Here is a 19566-nt window from a genome sequence, read left to right on the forward strand (position 1 = left end):
TCTGGCTCCCCCTCCAAGGACATCACACATTTGTGTTGTGTCAGAGGGTCCTCTACACAGGACTCCCCCCCCCCAACTGCTCTCCAGGACAGGTAACTATCTGGCGCCTGAAACTCTTCCCCCCCCTTTTTTCTCCCCTTCTCTCCCCATCTTTAGTTAGCAACTGGGTTTGGCAGACCAGGGACCCCTAAAATCCTTCCCTACCACCTTTCCTTTTTCTAATTTCCTCGGATGCACCAAATATTCTCCACACGCAACCACCATGAAAGCTAGGTACTAGGACCACGGAACGTATACCTATCATTTTTTCCATGTGCATTATGTTTACCTTTGTGCTTTTTTTTTGTTTGTTTGTTTTTGCAATACTTTATTTATTACAGATACAGGTAAGGAAGATTGGATAAACTTAGGGCTGGGACTACACAGGTTACACATGAGGATATTGGCCATCGATTACAACATACATTGCCCAACAAGATTATTCATCAATACAAAAAGTATCATATTTATTAATCTACTGATTAATAGTTTAACTAAATCATCAATTTTTTCTCTAAAATTATCTATCCAATCATAAAAAGGCTTCAAATTTTACTTATACACTCTTCTTGCCACTAAGCTAATACTTAAAATAAAATTTTTCTTGTCTGATTCTTAGTTTCTAATATCACATTTAAGAGGAATGGTAACACACAGTTCAATATCTCTTATAACATATTATGTATCATTTTCAAAAATTTCTTTACTTTTTCACCTATCCACCACATATAATAAAAAATTCCCTCAATTCTTTACTCATCCGACATTTGTTTGATGACCCAGGGTACACTTTTACTATTTTCTCTAGAATAAAATACCATCTATAAATTTTATATAACTTCTCTTTTAAAAAATAACCTCTTTATCTTATTTTTGCAATATTTGTATTCCAAATTTTCAATTACATCTACTTTGATTTAATATGATTAATAGAATACTCATTTCTAAAAAAATAAAATTGATCCATTAATATCTACAAAAGAAAAAAAAGTTCTACTTGTTTTTCAGCCATTTTAACTTTCTGTCTTAGTGCTTGCTTTGTTCTCTGTCTTACAGTGTTTTCCTTCCTGTTCCTCCCACTGCTCCTTCCTTCTTAAATCTCTTAAATTTCTTGGCCCCTCTTTTTTTCGCTCTTTTTCTTCATTCTGTTTTTTTTTAATTTAATCCAAAAATTCTTCCTCTTCTTGAGACAGCATGCTCTCTGGATGTTCCCTCTTTTTTCTTCCTTAAAATTCTTAATTCTTATAGTGACGGTTGCTTTTTCCGTCTCCTGTCTCATTTCAAAATACTCCACTTCTTTAGTTTCATCCGACATTTGATCCATTCTTTTTTCTTGTCTGATATTTGTAATCTGTTCCTGCCTGCTTATCAGGGAGGAGATTGTTTGCTTCATTTGTTCAGATAATTTTCTGGCCTGTTGCTCCATTTCACTTCTAAAATCCATCAAGAAATCCATTAATAAGGACTGGCTTTTACTAACCTCCTGTAAATTTTTAAATGCCATTTTTGTCAATATCAAATCCAGTCACTTCTTGCAGGGCTAATTTCCAATTTTTGTATCCAAAAAGTATAAATCAATATTCCACGTCTAATCAATAACAATCTCAAATCAGTCAAACAATTAGAGAGTCATCCAAATCTTTATCTTGCATCCCTTCTTCCAAAAAGGGTAGATCAGTAATCCAGGTCAATAACACAGTCAAATTAGGATAGTATGCCTTTAAATGACCAGGCCTGAATCAAGGCTTTTTGCCAGAAAAGCGAAAGTGAAAATTATTTCAGCCTTAGAAGATTAATTTTTCATTTCTTTTCCATGCATACCATTAAACAAAGTAATCTTGTGTTTATTCCAGCAGGGGTTTCTTTAAATCCAGATTCGCTCATTTCCCCTCTGGGTGGCTATCAGCCAACGTAAATAATCTTAAAATTATCTTTTCCTCCTTCCAACCTCTTGATTGCAGTTCTTGTTATAGCCTTTTAATGAGTCAAGGTTACTCACATTTTTAAAGCTTTTTTTTGCTGTCATGTTGTTGTAACTAGGCCGTGGGAGATGGAGATCCCAGCTTTCCGGATCTTCTCCAAGATAGCGACCGGGATACGATGTGATTCAGCACAGAGCAAACGGGGGAAAATCTTTGAAATTGCCTGTTTCAAAAGACTTCCCCGTTCAAGCTCTCAACTCTTCGTACCATCTTCTTGGCAACGAAGAGTGCCTCGGTTGTTGTGGCACATGAAAAACACATGTATTTAGCAATCCCCCTGGGAGCCCTCCGAGGTTCACTGCTACTTCGCTGTTGGCTCCCCCCCCCCCCGTGCTTTTGTAATAAAGCTATAATCTTTTATTAAAAGTTAGCTTTCTCCCAGTCTCCTCCTTGAGCTAAAGGGAATTTCTCTGCATTACACCATCTTGTTATCCAGCCTGCGATCCTGAGGTTCCAATAAGGGTAGTGTAATAATTCCCCCTAAACAAAACAGCGTTCCTTGAGAATTTTAGTGCCTTGTCAGTGTGCTGTGAGATAAAAAAATAAAAAAAAGATTGAAAATTGCTGCACTAGATATTGCCAATCTAGATGCACTAATGGACAGACTGGTTTAGAGCAACTTCATACAGGTGTGCATCACTTAATGACAGGGATATGTTCTCCAATCCCATTGTTATGTGATTATGTTGTTAAGAGAACATTCAGCCCAATCTAGTGTTTTTGTTGTGTAAACAGACACTCCCTGCCAGACACTAGTTGGCTACACAGGCTACTGGAAATAGATTGCCTCTTCTTTGCATTAAGAGCCTCTTTGTTGTGTAAACAGACACTCTGCTGCAGGATATGGGAGTCCTCACTGCCTCATTAAGAGCCTCTTTGTTGAGCTTTGACCACCATAGTATGTGTGGTCCGTTGTTAACCAGAAGGTTGTTAAGCAATGCATACCTGTATATGTGCATAGCTACTGTACCACACAGGCTCTTCAACCACTGCAGGGCAGTAAAAAGTATACTGCAATGTGAAAAAATTATAGGTAGCTCTGTTGATCCATTCAGAAAAATTGCAAAAGTGACCATGGGGTACCTTTAGTATTCAATTTATTTTTAAAAATTATATCCTGCTAGGTAGTTTAACGGCATCCATTAAAACAACTAACCACAAAACAAACAACAGTAGCAGCAACAAAATAATCAGGAGCATCAAACAAAAACCACCAGAAGGGGCTGTTTGTAAACATTACATTACTAAAGCTAGAAGCAGAATTCAGAAGAACTAGGAACGTCTGTTATTGATTTCCCTCCTGCTACTTTATCCTTCCTAAAGCATCTGGATCTGCTATTGGAGGTCACCCTAAAACTTATTACTTACATAGGCAGATTATTTTTCTTTCTGTGTGTTTTAAATCTATTGACTATGAATCATATTGGACACTACTTACACTCTGACTGTAAAGTACCTTTAGCTGTCACAGTGCAAATCCTACATCCTACATCCAGCTAGGAAGATAAGGCCATCTAGCCAAGGGACCTCAGGATTCCACATATGAAAGCTACCTGCTTTCTTCTGCATGCAGAATAAGCATGCAGCTGTCACAATATTGACATTTGGGCTCTTTCCGGGCTTTGACTGCACCCTGATTCAAGAAGATACTAATACACAATCTTGTAAAATTCTTTAACCTGAACAGTCACTTCAGAAACAGTTCTGAAGTTCTGATGCCTGAGAAAGGTGATCATTCTGGCAGAGTGAGAACTTGGGGAATTACTACTATATATTTTATCACTAATAACTATGTTTTTATATGGCTATAATAAAGAATCACGGTCAACATAAGACTTCACTCCTGATTTGGCACAGACTTGCCAACATATTAAAGCAAGACGCACATGGTGGATCAAAGACAGAAATGGCTGTACAATGATAACATTTCATCTAGTGAAATTGTGCAATATGTACAGTGTTGCAGTCAAATCACAGCTAATGTTTTACTGGGGCTTATATCTCACTCCTTTCAAAATACCACTACTTTGAAGAGAGAAATATTTTATTTCCTCTAAATAACCAGCACACCATTCTCTAGAAATCAGTCCAGCAGGCAAGCTAACTTCCTGGTATTTTATGTTAGCATCCCATTGTCACCTCCCTTATCTCTATGCTAGTGTTCACAGACCACACTGTAATTATTGAAAAATATTTAGATACTGCTATCCAACAAACAAGTACATGAAGTGGTTTATATAAAAACGCATAAAAATTCATCCACAGATACTGAGGACCAATAAAACTGCAAGGATATCTGTGGTTGTTTCTGTACAAGCATATGAGATGGTCATCAACCAGTGGTGTGCTTTATTTGTATTGGCCCCGTTCAATCAGGGAGCTGTACTTGAACCACTAGAGCTTTTACTAGACCCTCAAGCTGGTGGGACAGGGCAGCAGCTGATACTGCAAGTGTGACATCAAGGAAGAGCTCAGCCACAAAGTCAAAGGAAGCCGATATCCCTCCTCACCTTATGCTGGAATGTGTCTCTCTTTATTTCTGAAGAGAGACATGTGTCTTGTCTGCCTGTCTGTGTATGTGTGTTTGCCTGGGCACGACACCTGCAGCTTTACTGTCCCTACTCCCAGTAATTTCTCTCCATAATTGCCAGTGCTCCCTGACTTTTCTCCTAACCCATACCAATCCCGTTGTTTCCTACAGGAAAGCTATTTTACATTAATGTGTTTGATATATTCACAATTTTCCAGGAACATTAAGTTATGCAACCCCTGCATATATTGTGAGCTGTCTACATAGATGAAGAGGCAGAAAGGCTCAAAAAATTGACAACATTATACAGTTGTCATGGTTTTATAACAACTATCTTTTTGGGTGGAGCAGAAAAAGAGTAGCTTGAGAATTTATCAGTATAATATATTGATTTTCTCTTCATTTATTGGGCATATACAGCAAGTTGATTCTAAAAAACTTCTAGCACAGTTCCACAAATGCCTGCACATACACTAGTGAAAAAAATTCATTGAGTACTAGAAAAGTACATTCTATAGCTATTTTCACACTTATGCATGAGCTTGAGCAAGCTCTTGTGCAAGCAGATGACCTTTGGATTTAATTTTGTTTTTCTTACACAATTTCTGATAGAAGGTTAACCTGCTCTTCACATGTGGGGGCATCTGAAACAGCATTTATGCTATTAATTTCAACTCTGTTTTTAAGCTGAAAGGCAGTTTATGAACTTTTAAAAATACACATTTCAAGTGGGTACTAATATACAGCAATACTTACAAATGCACAAGAAAACCAACCCCGGCACCCAGAAATCACTGAAAATTTTCTTTTGAATTCATGAAAGTGACCTGAAAACACAAAAGGGAGAACGTTAAAGAAAAAATTCTCAACATGGTTATTTTTTTTTAAATGGTCCAGCTATATACCTTTCAAATCATTAACCAGGTTCCAAAAACAGATTGCTTTCACCCATTTAAGATGAGTAACTTACAAAAAAGTTGTTTCCAGAAAGCCAATCCCAGGAGAAACAGATATTTCTGTTTTACCCAGCAACCCTGTCCATTATTGGCTTCTAGGAACTGTCAGAGGCACATGCATCGGACAACATGGCAATAATTTTTTTAAGTAATGTGCTATAAGATATTAACAAAAATTGTTATGCATGCCAAAAGGTGCAAACAGAAAAATGAACAGACCAATTCTAGCTAGCTTTCCAGCACCAATGCAGCTATGCCAATGGGGTGCATGCTGCATTCTGTAGTGGAGAAGCAGTCACAGAAGTTTACTCAAGGTAAGGGAATATTTTTTTCCCTTACCTCAGGAATGCATTGCAGCTGCATTGGCATTGGAAAATTGGTTAGGATTGGGCTGTAAAATGTGTTTATTTGAGGATGAACATAAGATTACACCATCACAAATGAAAACAAAACAAAAATAGAAAATGATGCTTTCAACCTTAGCTTATAGCTCTTCATAGAATGTCAGTGAGACAAATTCCAAGTTATTTGGTCTAAATGGCTTGTGGATTGAGCTGAAGGTTACAATGCACTCAGTATCAAGCATTATTCAATCTAACCTTTTTCCCCCTTTCCTTCCTAAATGCCCCTCAGTACTGGCTTGAAAGGTAACAGATGCAACTCCAAGCCACAGTGCTTGCCTTATAACATTCTTTTCCTAGCACAATGAGTCACTTTATGCCTCTAAATATCCCTGGTTTCCTCTCTCCAGAACCCCGTGTGTTAGAAGGTAGTTCGGCAGGAGTTTATTTTTATTGTTTGGTCTACATGCAGCTGTTTTAGTTCTTGAGAAAACAAAAGGCACTTTGTTACAAAGTCCTTGTTTTCTTTCCAGAACACAGACATGGATACCAGTAACGTTTCCCTGAAAACAGAAATGAATACACAGAACTAGCTTGGATCTAAAACCTGAACTACTCCCACCGAATAATTTGCAACTGATAATTTTGAAAGATGGAATTGACTGCATGTAAAAATATATTCGGTTTCATAGAACTGCAGTAATGAACTTTCAGAACAAAAGTTTTCACAACTTCAAAATGCTGGTGTAGCTCAGTGGTGAAGAGAGACTGAGCTGTGAATAAAGACTTGCCTGCTTCAAATCTGCCATGAATTAGCTAGGTGAACTCAGGTAAGTCACTCACTTTCAGTCTTAGCTGCAATATGGGATAATATTGCTTGCCTTACACAGTTGTGAGGACCGCATTTAGGCTGCAACCCTAGACACACTTAACTTGGAGCAAATTCAATTAACCTCAGTGGGACTTAATTCTGAGTAGTAAGCATGCATAGGCTTACATGAGAACATAAGAACAGCCCCACTGGATCAGGCCATAGGCCCATCTAGTCCAGCTTCCTGTATCTCACAGCGGCCCACCAAATGCCCCAGGGAGCACACCAGATAACAAGAGACTTCATCCTGGTGCCCTCCCTTGCATCTGGCATTCTGACATAACCCATTTCTAAAATCAGGAGGTTGCGCATACGCATCATGGCTTGTACCCCATAATGGATTTTTCCTCCAGAAACTTGTCCAATCCCCTTTTAAAGGCATCTAGGCTAGACACCAGCACCACATCCTGTGGCAAGGAGTTCCACAGACCAACCACACGCTGAGTAAAGAAATATTTTCTTTTGTCTGTCCTAACCCACCCAACACTCAATTTTAGTGGATGTCCCCTGGTTCTGGTATTATGTGAGAGTGTAAAGAGCATCTCCCTATCCACTCTGTCCATCCCCTGCATAATTTTGTATGTCTCAATCATGTCCCCCCTCAGGCATCTCTTTTCTAGGCTGAAGAGGCCCAAACGCCATAGCTTTTCCTCATAAGGAAGGTGCCCCAGCCCCGAAATCATCTTAGTCGCTCTCTTTTGCACCTTTTCCATTTCCACTATGTCTTTTTTGAGATGCGGCGACCAGAACTGGACACAATACTCCAGGTGTGGCCTTACCATAGATTTGTACAACGGCATTATAATATTAGCTGTTTTGTTCTCAATACCTTTCCTAATGATCCCAAGCATAGAATTGGTCTTCTTCACTGTGTTTCACAGACAGGTGTTGTTTGAGAGTCCTGACTCACCCCTAACGCATGCCAAACACACAAGCCCTATCTATCCAACCTGCATGCAACGTGCATAGTGACCAAAGGGAAAACAAACTATGAAAACCTAACCCAACCCACTAACACCGATCCCGAGACAATCTAGGATAGTTGAAGAACTGTCAGTCAGAGAGCCAGACAGCAAAACATTCCTACCCAGCTCCCAACAGGGCAACCAGCTAATCTGTCTAAACTAAACGATGGGCGGGCAGGGACTCAGCATTGGATGCAACTGAAGAAGGGCGAGGCCAGACATTATCAACCAGCCCCACCCGGCCCTGAGCTGCAAGCCAGCTAATTAGGTGGCCCAATTTTCATGCCTCTGAACTGGGGTCACGGCCAGGCAAAGGGCGCCACTGCAATTACATTAATTCTAAAAGTACTAGGGAGGGGGGATTACTACCTGCTCCACACTTTTCAGTCTAATTTATTTAGTACTCAAGCTAAGATGGGAAATGTCTTATGACAGTGTTTCCCAAACTGTGGGTCGGGACCCATGAGTGGGTCATGACCTGATTGTTGGTGGGTCCTGAAACTGACAAGCTGATGGTAAACAAGGAAAATGTATTGAGCCCTATGAAGAGTGAAACTGAGCCACATGTGCACATTTACTGCCAAGTAGGCCAGCGTGCCTCAGCTCTTATCAAAGGCCAGGTGAAGGAGAACACAAAGCCACTAGAGTGGTCCCAATCCAATGAACATGGAGCTCAACTAACACTCCAGAAGGTGCCCTCCCCCATATTAAAAAAGGGTAAAAACAGAGGCTTTGAGTGACTGGTAAAGTGAATTTTAAAAAAATTATCTTTACCAGCCACTCAAGCCTCTGTTTTTATCCTCATCAAGCTAGGTGTCTCCCCATACAGTGTCATTTTAAAAAGTGGGTCCCAGTGTTAAAACGTTTGGGCAACTCTGCCCTATAACAATAAACAGATGCAAATGTTATACACTAATGGACCAATCCTATCTTTTCCTTCTACCACCAGTAAAGAAATGCCAGTTTTGCCAGTATACAACTGAGGAGAGAAAGGGGGTGAGAAGGAGGACAGAATCCACATGTGCCATCGTGGTTAATGACGTGCACGCGAAGGCTCTGGCCTTCCCACTTGTGCTCTGGCAACATGCGCAGCCATAGCTCGCTTTATGGCTGCCTTAAAGTAGCCAGAGCTGATGGAACACTAGTTTCTCCAGCAGGGCTGCCAAATAGGATCAGACTGTAAACCTTCAACATATGTAGTGATTCTGTTCCAGATGTCTGTTCAAAAGCTGGAACATATATTGAAATATCCAGCTCTTGCCAGCCCAGTGCTATTACACTTCCATAGAGCCCCACATACTGCACCTGTACAAAAGCATTGATGCACCTGTCTGTCACACATCCATAAGCTGGATATCCAGTGTAGTGTAGTATGCTTAATTAATACATTGTAAGCTATTTTAATTTTTCACTGTTGCCAGAAAATCTGGATAAAAATGTATATTGAAAAAGTGAAGGAGCTTTTGAGATAGCATTTAGCTGATCTACCACCTTGCATCTTGAGGGTTTACTTTTTTAAGAACCTACTATGCATAAATATAAAAACAAAAATATGCATCCTATATTGTACTGAAATATAGCTGGGCACAATGAGATGACAATCTTTTCTCTAGGTTTTTGTACAGTGATAACTAAAGCGCTTTTTAAAATGAGCATCGATGCCCAGAAATTAAATGCTTCCTTAAGAGAACATTAATGGCTGGTGGCTACTAAGAACTAGACACAGTTCATTTGTTTGTCTGGAGGCTGGAGAGAAATGGTTTGGAAGTTGGAATGTAGCCAAAGAAGAAGAAAGAAAAACTGAGTTTTGCAGCTGGTTGGCAAGAAGCCGTTGAGGGAGGTGCTCCAAAGGCATGCTATCTGCCTTTGAGAGACCTGATGCAGGTTTTAAAGACTAGCCTTTTGTATAAATGTTGCCTGTTGTCCCAGCCGATTGACATGCATACAGATATTGCAAAAATCCCTTATGTTCCAACATTCTTTCCTTGCAAACTCTGTAAAAGGTTGTCCTGAAATTTTCTGTTACTCGAGGAAGTAGGCTGCATGAAATATATCCCTAAAATTTCATGTTTCCTAAAATTATCATTCATCGGGTCCCACGGAAGTGGCATGCTCATTTCACTTGCTTCGCATCATGTTAATCTGTTAATTATGTAAAATAAATATAGCCTTTTTTCTTTATGAAATTTTGGGAAATAAGGTAATCAACTGAATTCTGAAAGCTCAAAATTTCCCACGCTCAAAATCTGATCTGATAGTTTCTGAACTGGCATTTAGTCAACCTACTACGTCACCTCTTTTGAGATCATGACTTCTCTACAAATCTGCGATGACTTCCCCTCAACTTTCCTACATCATTATTCAACCCAATACTGAACTCAACCTAATGACATGAAGATTCTTCATTTTCTTGCTGCAAAATATTGTTCCCATTTCAGTTACACTGTCATCTACTTCAATCACGTTTCTCTTGCCCCACCATCCCAGACGACTACAACTAGTGTTATTAATCTATATTACAACTAAGACTGACATCTCTTTTTTTCCTGGTCCTGAAACTTTAACAATAACCTGAAACACAAATTCAGCAATGTACTTCTTGAAAGGAGTTGAGTGACAGCACCAAATTTTATTTGCTTAATTTCTGAGGCTACTGTTAAAGGCACAGGAATATGGTTAGAAAAAGAAAAGGCAACCCTAGCTATAACTCAGGAGAGTCAACACATTTTATTTGCCATTATCTTTTTTTTAATTTCAGAAACCTTTATTGGCATCACAGACAACAAAAAAAACAAGCAAAAAACAGCCAATAAAATAGCCTTAAAAAAAATCACACATTTCAATTCATACAGAGCTGCCCAAGACACACACAATTCCCCCGTATACAGCTTCTCAATGACTTTAGCTCATATATTATAAAGATCATGGAGATGTTCGCGCCTACTAAAAATCAGACAAAAATATTTAGCAGTCATACAAATGTATTCTTCATCTCTTCCTGCAAACAAGAAACGCACCATGTCGTGCCCCTCCCACCCTGATGGGGTAACTAACTGATCTAAATATTGTAGTCGCAAATCATACAAGCAGCAAGTAAACATCACATGTGCAAGAGTCTAAACAGTACATTTATCACAAGGACATGATCTTCTGCTTATCTCCACCCCAAAAAATCTATCCCATAGGAGATTAGATGGGAATATATTGAACCTAGCTTGGTGAAGGCTCGGCGTTCCTGGGGATTGGTCAAACAGTATAAATAATTGCAGTTTGATTCTTGCGCCCAGGAGAGATGGGAAAAAAAAGGGTGAGCAAGTTTTTCTAGCTGCTGCTGTTAGCTCTTGTTTTTCTATATCCCACAATCTAATCCTTACCATTTTATATGCAGGTATTAGAGGTAAGGTGCCTATTAGATCACCTGAAAGACCTAGTTGTATTTTTTTATAAAATTGGGATAATCCTGGGGATAGAAAAGAATCCCTCAGGATGTTTTGTAACAGGGGATCTTCATCTGCCTTGTAACAAATATTCATCCAGGTTTTAAAGTACTGTACCTGCCCCAGGCTAGCATCTCTATTTTATGCTGTCCTGACTCAAGACATAAAGCTGCATAAGGTGCACAATGCGCCACAGCAAAAATTTTATAAAGAAATGCTGCTTGAACTTGCTCCATGAGTTTAGAAAAACCTGTCATTCACACTGGGCTACCATATAACAACTGAGCTATTATTTTAGTATTAAAAACCTTTAAGGCTAATGGGATATAAGAGTTTCCCTGGTTTTCAAAAAATCACAAAACTGCCTGTGATGTTACCTTTGCAGATCTGATGGCCGTATTACATTGGGCAACCCACTGATGCCTTTTATCAAAAATAATACCCAAATATTTAAACTCAGATCTGTTGGATTGTATTTTCCCTAAATGACCATCTGTGCCTCCTGCTAACTTTCCCAAATATCATAATTTTTGACTTCTCATAATTTAATTCCAATTTGAGTTTGGTTAAATTGTCAATTGTTGTATTTATCAAGCATGACAGACCGACTTTAATACGTGACAACAAGATCATATTATCAGCATATAACAGAACAGGAATCTGAAGTAAACCTAAGTTTGGGTTTACTATATAACTCAGTTATAGCTATAGCTCAGGAGAGTGAACACATTTTATTTTCCATTATCAATGTGATGCTATTCTATATGAAACCAAATCTGACTCATCAGATGATTTATACCATTACTGTGCTTTGGAGACACCAATAAAATAAGGAGAGCAGTTCGTAAGGTCACAGCTAATTAATTTGAAAAAGTATAAATACACTTTAAAGCACACTACTCCATGTAGAGAATTTAGGAAGAAGGCATCAACACTTTATAATGGGTTACACAATTAAGCATGAAGGTTAAATACACACACACAAATTCAACATAGTCTCTGAGCTCAGCTAAGACATATATATTTATTATATAATTTTTTTTTATTTTTTTTAAGAGAGAGCAGAGGGAAGTCCAGGCTAGGAAAACAACAGTGATAGAAAGATTTACATCTCAAAGCTTTGGTGCTTAAGGCAACAATGTGAGAAAGTGAGAAAACAGAAAAGGCCTAACCATGCCCAGTGATCCTGAGCAAATTAAGGCCTCCTGTTAACACAACACCTCCAAACTGGGAATTAGCTGCAGGCTGCACCATTATAAAGGTAGGGGGGTGGGAGGGGGGAGAGAAATAAACAGCTTAGTCTTTTCAACATATTTTCATCAGAGCAAGGTCATTTTATTACAGTGACCTACACATGCAGCAATTCCTTTCTTTAACCAGCCATGCTGCTCCCACTTACCTTCTCATCTTTGTCACACCACCAAACCACTCATCAGTATATCCTTGCTCTTACCTTCTCATACACATTCCATTTCATCCATATAACCATAAACGTAAGTGTTGAGTTGAGGGCTTTTACTTACAGCTATAACCCAGGAGCCCACAGAATAACACACCAATTAAAATGTAACACACTGCTTACTGAAAACAAACAGACGTTACCTCACACCTATGTGAGCCATTAAAAGCGACCCAAACAAGCCCTTAAAGCAGTGTTTCTCAAACTGTGGGTCAGGACCCATTACATGGGTCACAAGCCAATTTCAGGTGGGTCCCCATTCATTTCAATATTTTATTTTTAATCTATTAGACTTGATGCTACCATGGTATGTGACTGCATTTGGGAAAATGTTACAGACCTGTACTTTTAACAAGCTATTATGTGTACTCTTTTAACAATGCTAGTCAGCGGAACTTACTCCTGGGTAAGTGTGGGTAGGATTGCAGCCTAGGATTGTTAAACAGTTTCCTGCTACATGATGTCATTTCCGGTCATGACATCACTTGCGGTGGGTCCTGACAGATTCTCATTCTAAAAAGTGGGTCCCAGTGTTAAATGTGCAAGAACCACTGCCTTAAAGAGCTTGCTAGAGCACCTGATCAGTCTCATGTAAAAGGAAACAGCCACCTTTTCTACATGCTCTTGCTGCGATCAAGTGGTACGGTCAAAAGGGCACTCTCATTCATAGTTCTCTAGTGTCTTGTTTGATTTTCCCTATCCTGCCAACTATGCCAATTGGTCCCATCCAAATATTCCAACTTCCTTCTAATGTCCACTTTTTGGCTAATTAACACCCTCCTTTTCCAAAAACAGCAGCTGCCGTGTGCAAAGAAATGCAGAACTCCTTATCAGTTGAGCAATTAACAAGAACTTATTGCTACAAACACACTCCCAGCTATTCCTCTTGTCCAGAGGCTTTCCACTCCCCAGAACTCCACTTAACTTAGTGGGTAAAGGTCCAAAGCCTGCTGTCCAAGTCCACGGTCTAATTGCCAAAGCACAGTCCAGTCTTCCCAATTCAGTCTTCTGCAGCAGAGTCTCTCCTCTGTGTCCTCTCCAACAGAGTGTCTCCTCCAGCAGGGTCCTGGCAGTCCCCTTCTCCCGTGTGTCTGTCCTGTAGGTCTGGGGTCAGGTAGCCTCTTGGACAGGTTCCCTCTGGGACAGGTAGCATCTCCCTCTGGGTCAGGGTAGCTCTGTTTCCTTCTGAAGCTGCCTTTAATCCCTGGATGTCTCATAATCCAAAATGCAGCTCACCTGTGAGCTACCTTGTTAGGTCCAAATTAGGCTCAGGTGAACCATCTCTTCAGTCCATGTCCATTCAAAGTCCCATCAAGGTCAGATGAAGCTCAGGTGTCCATCAGTTTCCATTGGCCTTGATTGATTACAGCTGTGGAGCCAGCCCTGCCCTTCCCAGAGCTGTCAAACAGCTGTCAAAACATGGAAGCGCTGTCAACACCACATCATCCACCTGATGATCTTCTGATCTTCCATTACATCTAGCTCATCTGTTATTTCCTCATGCATCTGTGGCAATGGAGCCACTCCAGATAAAATAATTCTGAGCTATGAATTGGGGCTCAGATATTTAGGCATTTGCAAGTCAAAGGCTGCAATCCTCTATATGCTCACTTGGGAGTAAGTCTGATATAACTCAAGCCTTAACTTAAACAGAAGCCTTGGACCCACTTCCTAATCATTTCCCCACTTCTTCTGTTTCAAAATCACACCCCTTTAATTCCCACCCTAGGCTTCTTTAAAAAAAAAAAAAAAATCCACTATATTTGTGCCATTGCACACATAGACATGTTCATCATAATAACCTGTTAATTTTGTTCAGCAAAAGCTAACCCTGCCTATTTCACTATAGCAATTCAAAATTCTCTCTCTCTCTCTCTCTCTCTCTCTCTCTCCCCACCCCCGCATAGCACATTGCAACAAAGCTTTCAGGATACAAAAGTCAAAGTACACAAAAACTAAAACCAGAGTACACAATTCCAAGAGCAAATACCGGTAGTGCATATGTGCCAAAAACATGAAATTGTAAGATGCTATTCTGTCAGCTTTCATTAACAACATGTACTTGACTTATACGTCTTGAAACTGAAACATTTGTGAAAGAAACAATCTTTTAAGCCAGGGGTGTCCAAAGTTTTTGGCAGGAGGGCCACATCGTCTATCTGACACTGTGTCTGGGGCCAAGGAAAAAAAGAATTTACATTTAAAATTGGAATAAATTTACATAAGTTTACATAAATGAATATATTAAAGATGAACTTATATGAATGAATGAAAGTTTTGCAATAGCTCAAGGCCTATAAAAGGCCTTGCACAAACAAGGCTGGCCTTTCCTTTGTTGCTGCTACTGCATCACAGACGTGAAACAACAAGCTGTGGAGGGAGCCCTCATCCCACAGCTCATGTGAGAGGTCAAACAGTCGCCCTCATGCTGTGAGCAGTTGCGTTGGGCCAGTGTGGGCTCCAACAAATCTCTGGAGGGCCAGAGGCTGATTAGAGACTGGGGGTTCCCTGAGGGCTGCATTGAGATGTCTTGAGGGCCACAAGCAGCCCCAGGGCCAGGGTTTGGACACCCCTGTTTTAAGCTATATGAAAATGCTCTGCCTACTACTGTATATGAAGCAATTGTCCTAACAAGTGCTTCTCAGAACTTGTACATTCTGATAAGGAGTTACAGAGCACAACCTCTAACACTCTGCCTGACAACATCCTCTGCCAATTTTTGTAAGCAATTTAGTTCTCTAAATATATTATGCTGTTCACTAGAGAACATAATATAGACCATCACTGGCTTGCTGTTTATTGTTATTTGCATTATATGGCTGCTGTAAAACAGCTGCTTGTGGTCTCCAGTTAAACTCACAAACCATTTTCAAAACATGTGATATGCACACACCCTATTATGCAAATTCTACCTCTGCCTGCCTGCCAAGTTTTTATTAGACTCTATTTATTCCTGGAGCCTGATTTTAGTGCAGTGACTCAGTGCTAGATCAAGCAAAAAGATGCCTATGAACATGTACAAAGTGCCTCAATATCTCATTTTAGAAATGAGAAACTTACACATTACTGAGTCTCTGTCACACCTCAACTTTATGTAGAAAAGATACGTTGCAGTGTTGCTTTACAATAATTGCGCCAATACTTGTTCTAATTCTTAAACAAGATGCTGTGAAAGTGTTCTTAGCCCAATTGACTCCAAACATTTTATCACTGGCAAGTGGAAGCATCAGCTGACTCCCTCCTCACTTGTTGGTTACAAGCTCTATCTTGGAAATAAAACCTTTCTGCCACATTGTTTTGCTCCACATCCATAATACATCAAAGGACTACAACTGAAGGGGGAGAGGCCAGCCAGCAGCTGAATAGACGTGCTTTTCTCCAGCTCTTGCAAGGCACTCTATTTTTCCCCAAAAACTGCGGATCCAAGGAGACCCGGGGATATTTGCCAGGAGAGACAAATTCCTCCATGTGATGGCATGATTCCTGAAGAGATAAGCCCCGCCAGGGGGGCTTTCCCAGGAGATTTCGCCATCTGGCAGCAATGGTGAAGAATTCATGCTAAATCAAGCTAAAGGTCCCAGCAGGGAAAGACGATGAAAGACTTAAGTAAGTGTTATTCCGTTTGTGTATGCCTGGCGTGGACTGAGTAATTGATTGCCTGATCTGGTTCTTTTTTGCCATGAGAAGAAGAGGAGGGGGGAGGCTTGCCTCCTCAGCTGTTTATCGGTGAGAGGAGAAACCGAAGTAGAGATTTGCCAAGTTTGTTATGGATATATGAAAGTATAATTACAACTTTATAACTTTGAATTTTGGTGGATTACAACTTAATTGTCCTTGGATAAAGTTTGTGCATTGGAGTGTTTATTGCCTTGGTTTGATACTATTGTTTGGGATTGCCAGAAAGAGCAATTGGATATTTTGAGATTCTTGGGAACAGAGGAATGTGGTTGCCAAGGCTACAAATATAAATAAGAGAACAAAAACAAGAACACTGCATCAGTGACATCTAGAGACATCTAGTGGATTTAAAAAACATTGCAAGAACTGGATTTGTGTCTATAAGTGGAGCAAGGAAGATAATACGCTGAGGACATCTAATGGTCTTAAAGAGCATTGCAAACAAAAGATATTTCAGTTTCAAAGGAAGGAAGAACGAAGATGGCAGGTAAGAAAGTACGAAGTTTGCCAGCTTTGGAGATGGGATTTGAAAAATTAGTACAAGAGGAAGCAGAAGGGAAAGACTGGAAACAGACTATGCAAGACAACATGGAAAAACTGTTGGCAATGGTACAGCAACAAATAAATCAATCTGCACAGACCCAACACAGCGTGGATGCTTTAACTAAACGATTAGATGAACTTAGTGGACACCTGATAGATGTGAAAATTACATCAGAAGAAGACAAACAAGAGATTGAGAGATTGGGGGGAAAGATAAGAAAAGACCAAGCTAAAATATCAGAGAGAGAAGAAAATCAGTATGACACAGAGACAACATTAACAGAAACTCAGATGGATAGTGCAGCTCGAGTGGTGAGGATACAAAATATACCAGAAGAGACAGGAGAAGATATGTCGCGACAGATTGTCAGATTAATACCAGAATGGATTGATACACCAATGGAGAAGATACCTAAAGAATTTGATTCAGTGTCAGATTAATATCAGAATGGATTGATACACCAATGGAGAAGATACCTAAAGAATTTGATTTAGTGAGAAGAGTGAGCACTTTTTATCTGAGAAAACCTGAATTACCAAGAGAAATTCATGTGAAATCCATCAGAACCTTTTACAGAGATAAATTACTGAAAGCTCCGCAGGAAAAGAAATGGAAAGTGGATGATAATAAAGCTAGAATTCTGAGACATGTTCCATGGAGAGTGAGGAAGAGAAAAAAAGAATTGTCAAGGCAAGGTGTGGAGATGGGCTGGTGGACGCACCTATAATTAGATTCAAGATTTGGGGGAGACAAATAAGAAGATTTCTATATGGAACAGACGCCATTTGATAGACTATTGTTAGAAACAAAAGAAAAATATACTTTTATTAATATAATAATTAATATACAAGCCTGAGTTCTCGGCCTTTTTAACATCTTTTCAACATCTTTTAATTTTTTACAGGCCTGATTCTTTTATGACTTGCTGCTCTATGCTCTTTTTACCTTTTTACTACTTTTTATCTGTTTTTATGATATGTGTTAATATGCTCTTATCTGTTTTTAAATTATTTTTTTTAATCTGTTTTAACCTGTTGTAAGCCGCCTTGAGTCCCTTCGGGGAGAAAGGCGGGGTAAAAATAAAGTTATTATTATTATTATACTTTAAAAAATGTATATGTTTTTATTGGATTTTGAGATGCAAGAAGAAATAGTAAAACAATGTATGATAAAATGGGCACAAAATATACATCATAATATCATAATAGATCAATGGGAACAGATCTGGAAGCATAATATAAAACTTATTAGAGCAACACATTTTAAAAACCTGAATTATTTTGTTTAAAACTATTTTAGATGTTATAGATAAAGAAAAAGATGTGTATTTAGTTTTTATGATTTTAACTGTAGTGAGGATTTTATATGTTAGATATTGGAAGGATTTTAAAATATCATTGAAAGATGAATAGAGAAAATAATGAATGTGGCGGAAATGGATAGGTTTTCAGAAAATTTGGATCAACAATGAAAACTGACACAAATTGAGCAATGGAAATTATTTTATGTTTGGTTGAAAATGAAGTTTTAGAAATATATGATAGGGCATTTAGATGATTGTATTACATATATACTATGATATAATAGATGAATGATGAATGAAAAATGATATTAAGAGGTAAATTTAGAAGAGAAAACCGATTAAGATATGTAATGATTTATTACTTTTAGGGATATATGATAATGATATATGATTTCCTTCACCCCCTTTTTGTGTGTAGTGAAGTCTGTTGTGTTTTTTGTGTTATGTGTTATGTGTGTTAGTTTGTTTTTGTTTTTGGAAAATATGATAAAAAAAGGAAAGAAAAAAAGGACTACAACTGAGTTCACAACCCATTTTTAAATGTTTACAAACTTGCCATATTCATGTGAACTTTTGAAAATATATGTATAGCTTCAAAAGCACCCAATTTAGTAAGCAGATACAGATAATTTCAATAGTGACAACAGTTAGGCAGATCTGGTAAACATTTGTAAAGATTCTAGATGTATATCCTAATACAGCAAGGAAATGTGCATTCATGAATAACTGCACTTTTGGATCTGATCCTGCCCACTGTAAGACAAAAAAATCAGCATCTAGCACCAGGTAGCATACACTGGGCACAACCGACCTACGTATCTCTCTACCAAACAGATGATCCGGTGATTGAAAAGATCCAGTAACCTTTCCCCACATCCCTTCACTCTTTCCACAATTTATTCCCTCCTTCCAAACAGGTGATCTTAAAATTGACAGAACAGAGTTATTATCTGTTCTGTGACGTGATATCACTGCATGCAGCACACAAGGGACTTGGGACTGGTATTCAGTTTTGTACATTTAACTATATTTTATGTTTAACACAATAATATTCAGGCTAATATTGTTAAAGGAACTTTCTATGTGAAAGGGAGGTTTTTTCCTCCCAGTGACTATTATATTAAGCATAGATATAAGTGGCAGCTTGACAGTGATGACTATAACATTCTATTCAATCCTGTAATTGAACATGCAGTTTATCCCATTTAATGAACTCTGTATTGCACTAAACGAAAACTCAATTATGCAGCACAATAGAATCACACTGATTCACTTCAGCTTACATCAAGTTTATCTGCGATTAATAAAAGAACCTAGATTACTTTTTAAAAGGCAGATATTCAATAAAACTGCAGATACATTCACTGAGAAAGGACTGTATGATTTACCACACAATCCTATGCATGTTTACTGTGTGTATGTTTAGGCATACATCCTTAATGAACAATGTATTCTTCTCAC

At 38.8% G+C, this 19566-nt stretch overlaps 1 protein-coding gene across 3 annotated transcripts in view; it reads right to left on the reverse strand.

Annotated features, from left to right (window-relative positions):
• SOX6 (SRY-box transcription factor 6) overlaps window positions 1-19566 on the reverse strand; it is a 610845-nt gene that overhangs the window by 521611 nt on the left and 69668 nt on the right. For all 3 annotated transcript variants that reach the window (XM_066640323.1, XM_066640338.1, XM_066640316.1), the window contains exon 2: window positions 5308-5378. The gene's annotated coding sequence lies outside the window, so the exon portion shown is untranslated. The remainder of the gene's footprint in view (window positions 1-5307; window positions 5379-19566) is intronic.

The sequence above is a fragment of the Tiliqua scincoides genome, chromosome 1 (genome assembly GCF_035046505.1).
Source record: "Tiliqua scincoides isolate rTilSci1 chromosome 1, rTilSci1.hap2, whole genome shotgun sequence".
Taxonomy (NCBI): domain Eukaryota; kingdom Metazoa; phylum Chordata; class Lepidosauria; order Squamata; family Scincidae; genus Tiliqua; species Tiliqua scincoides.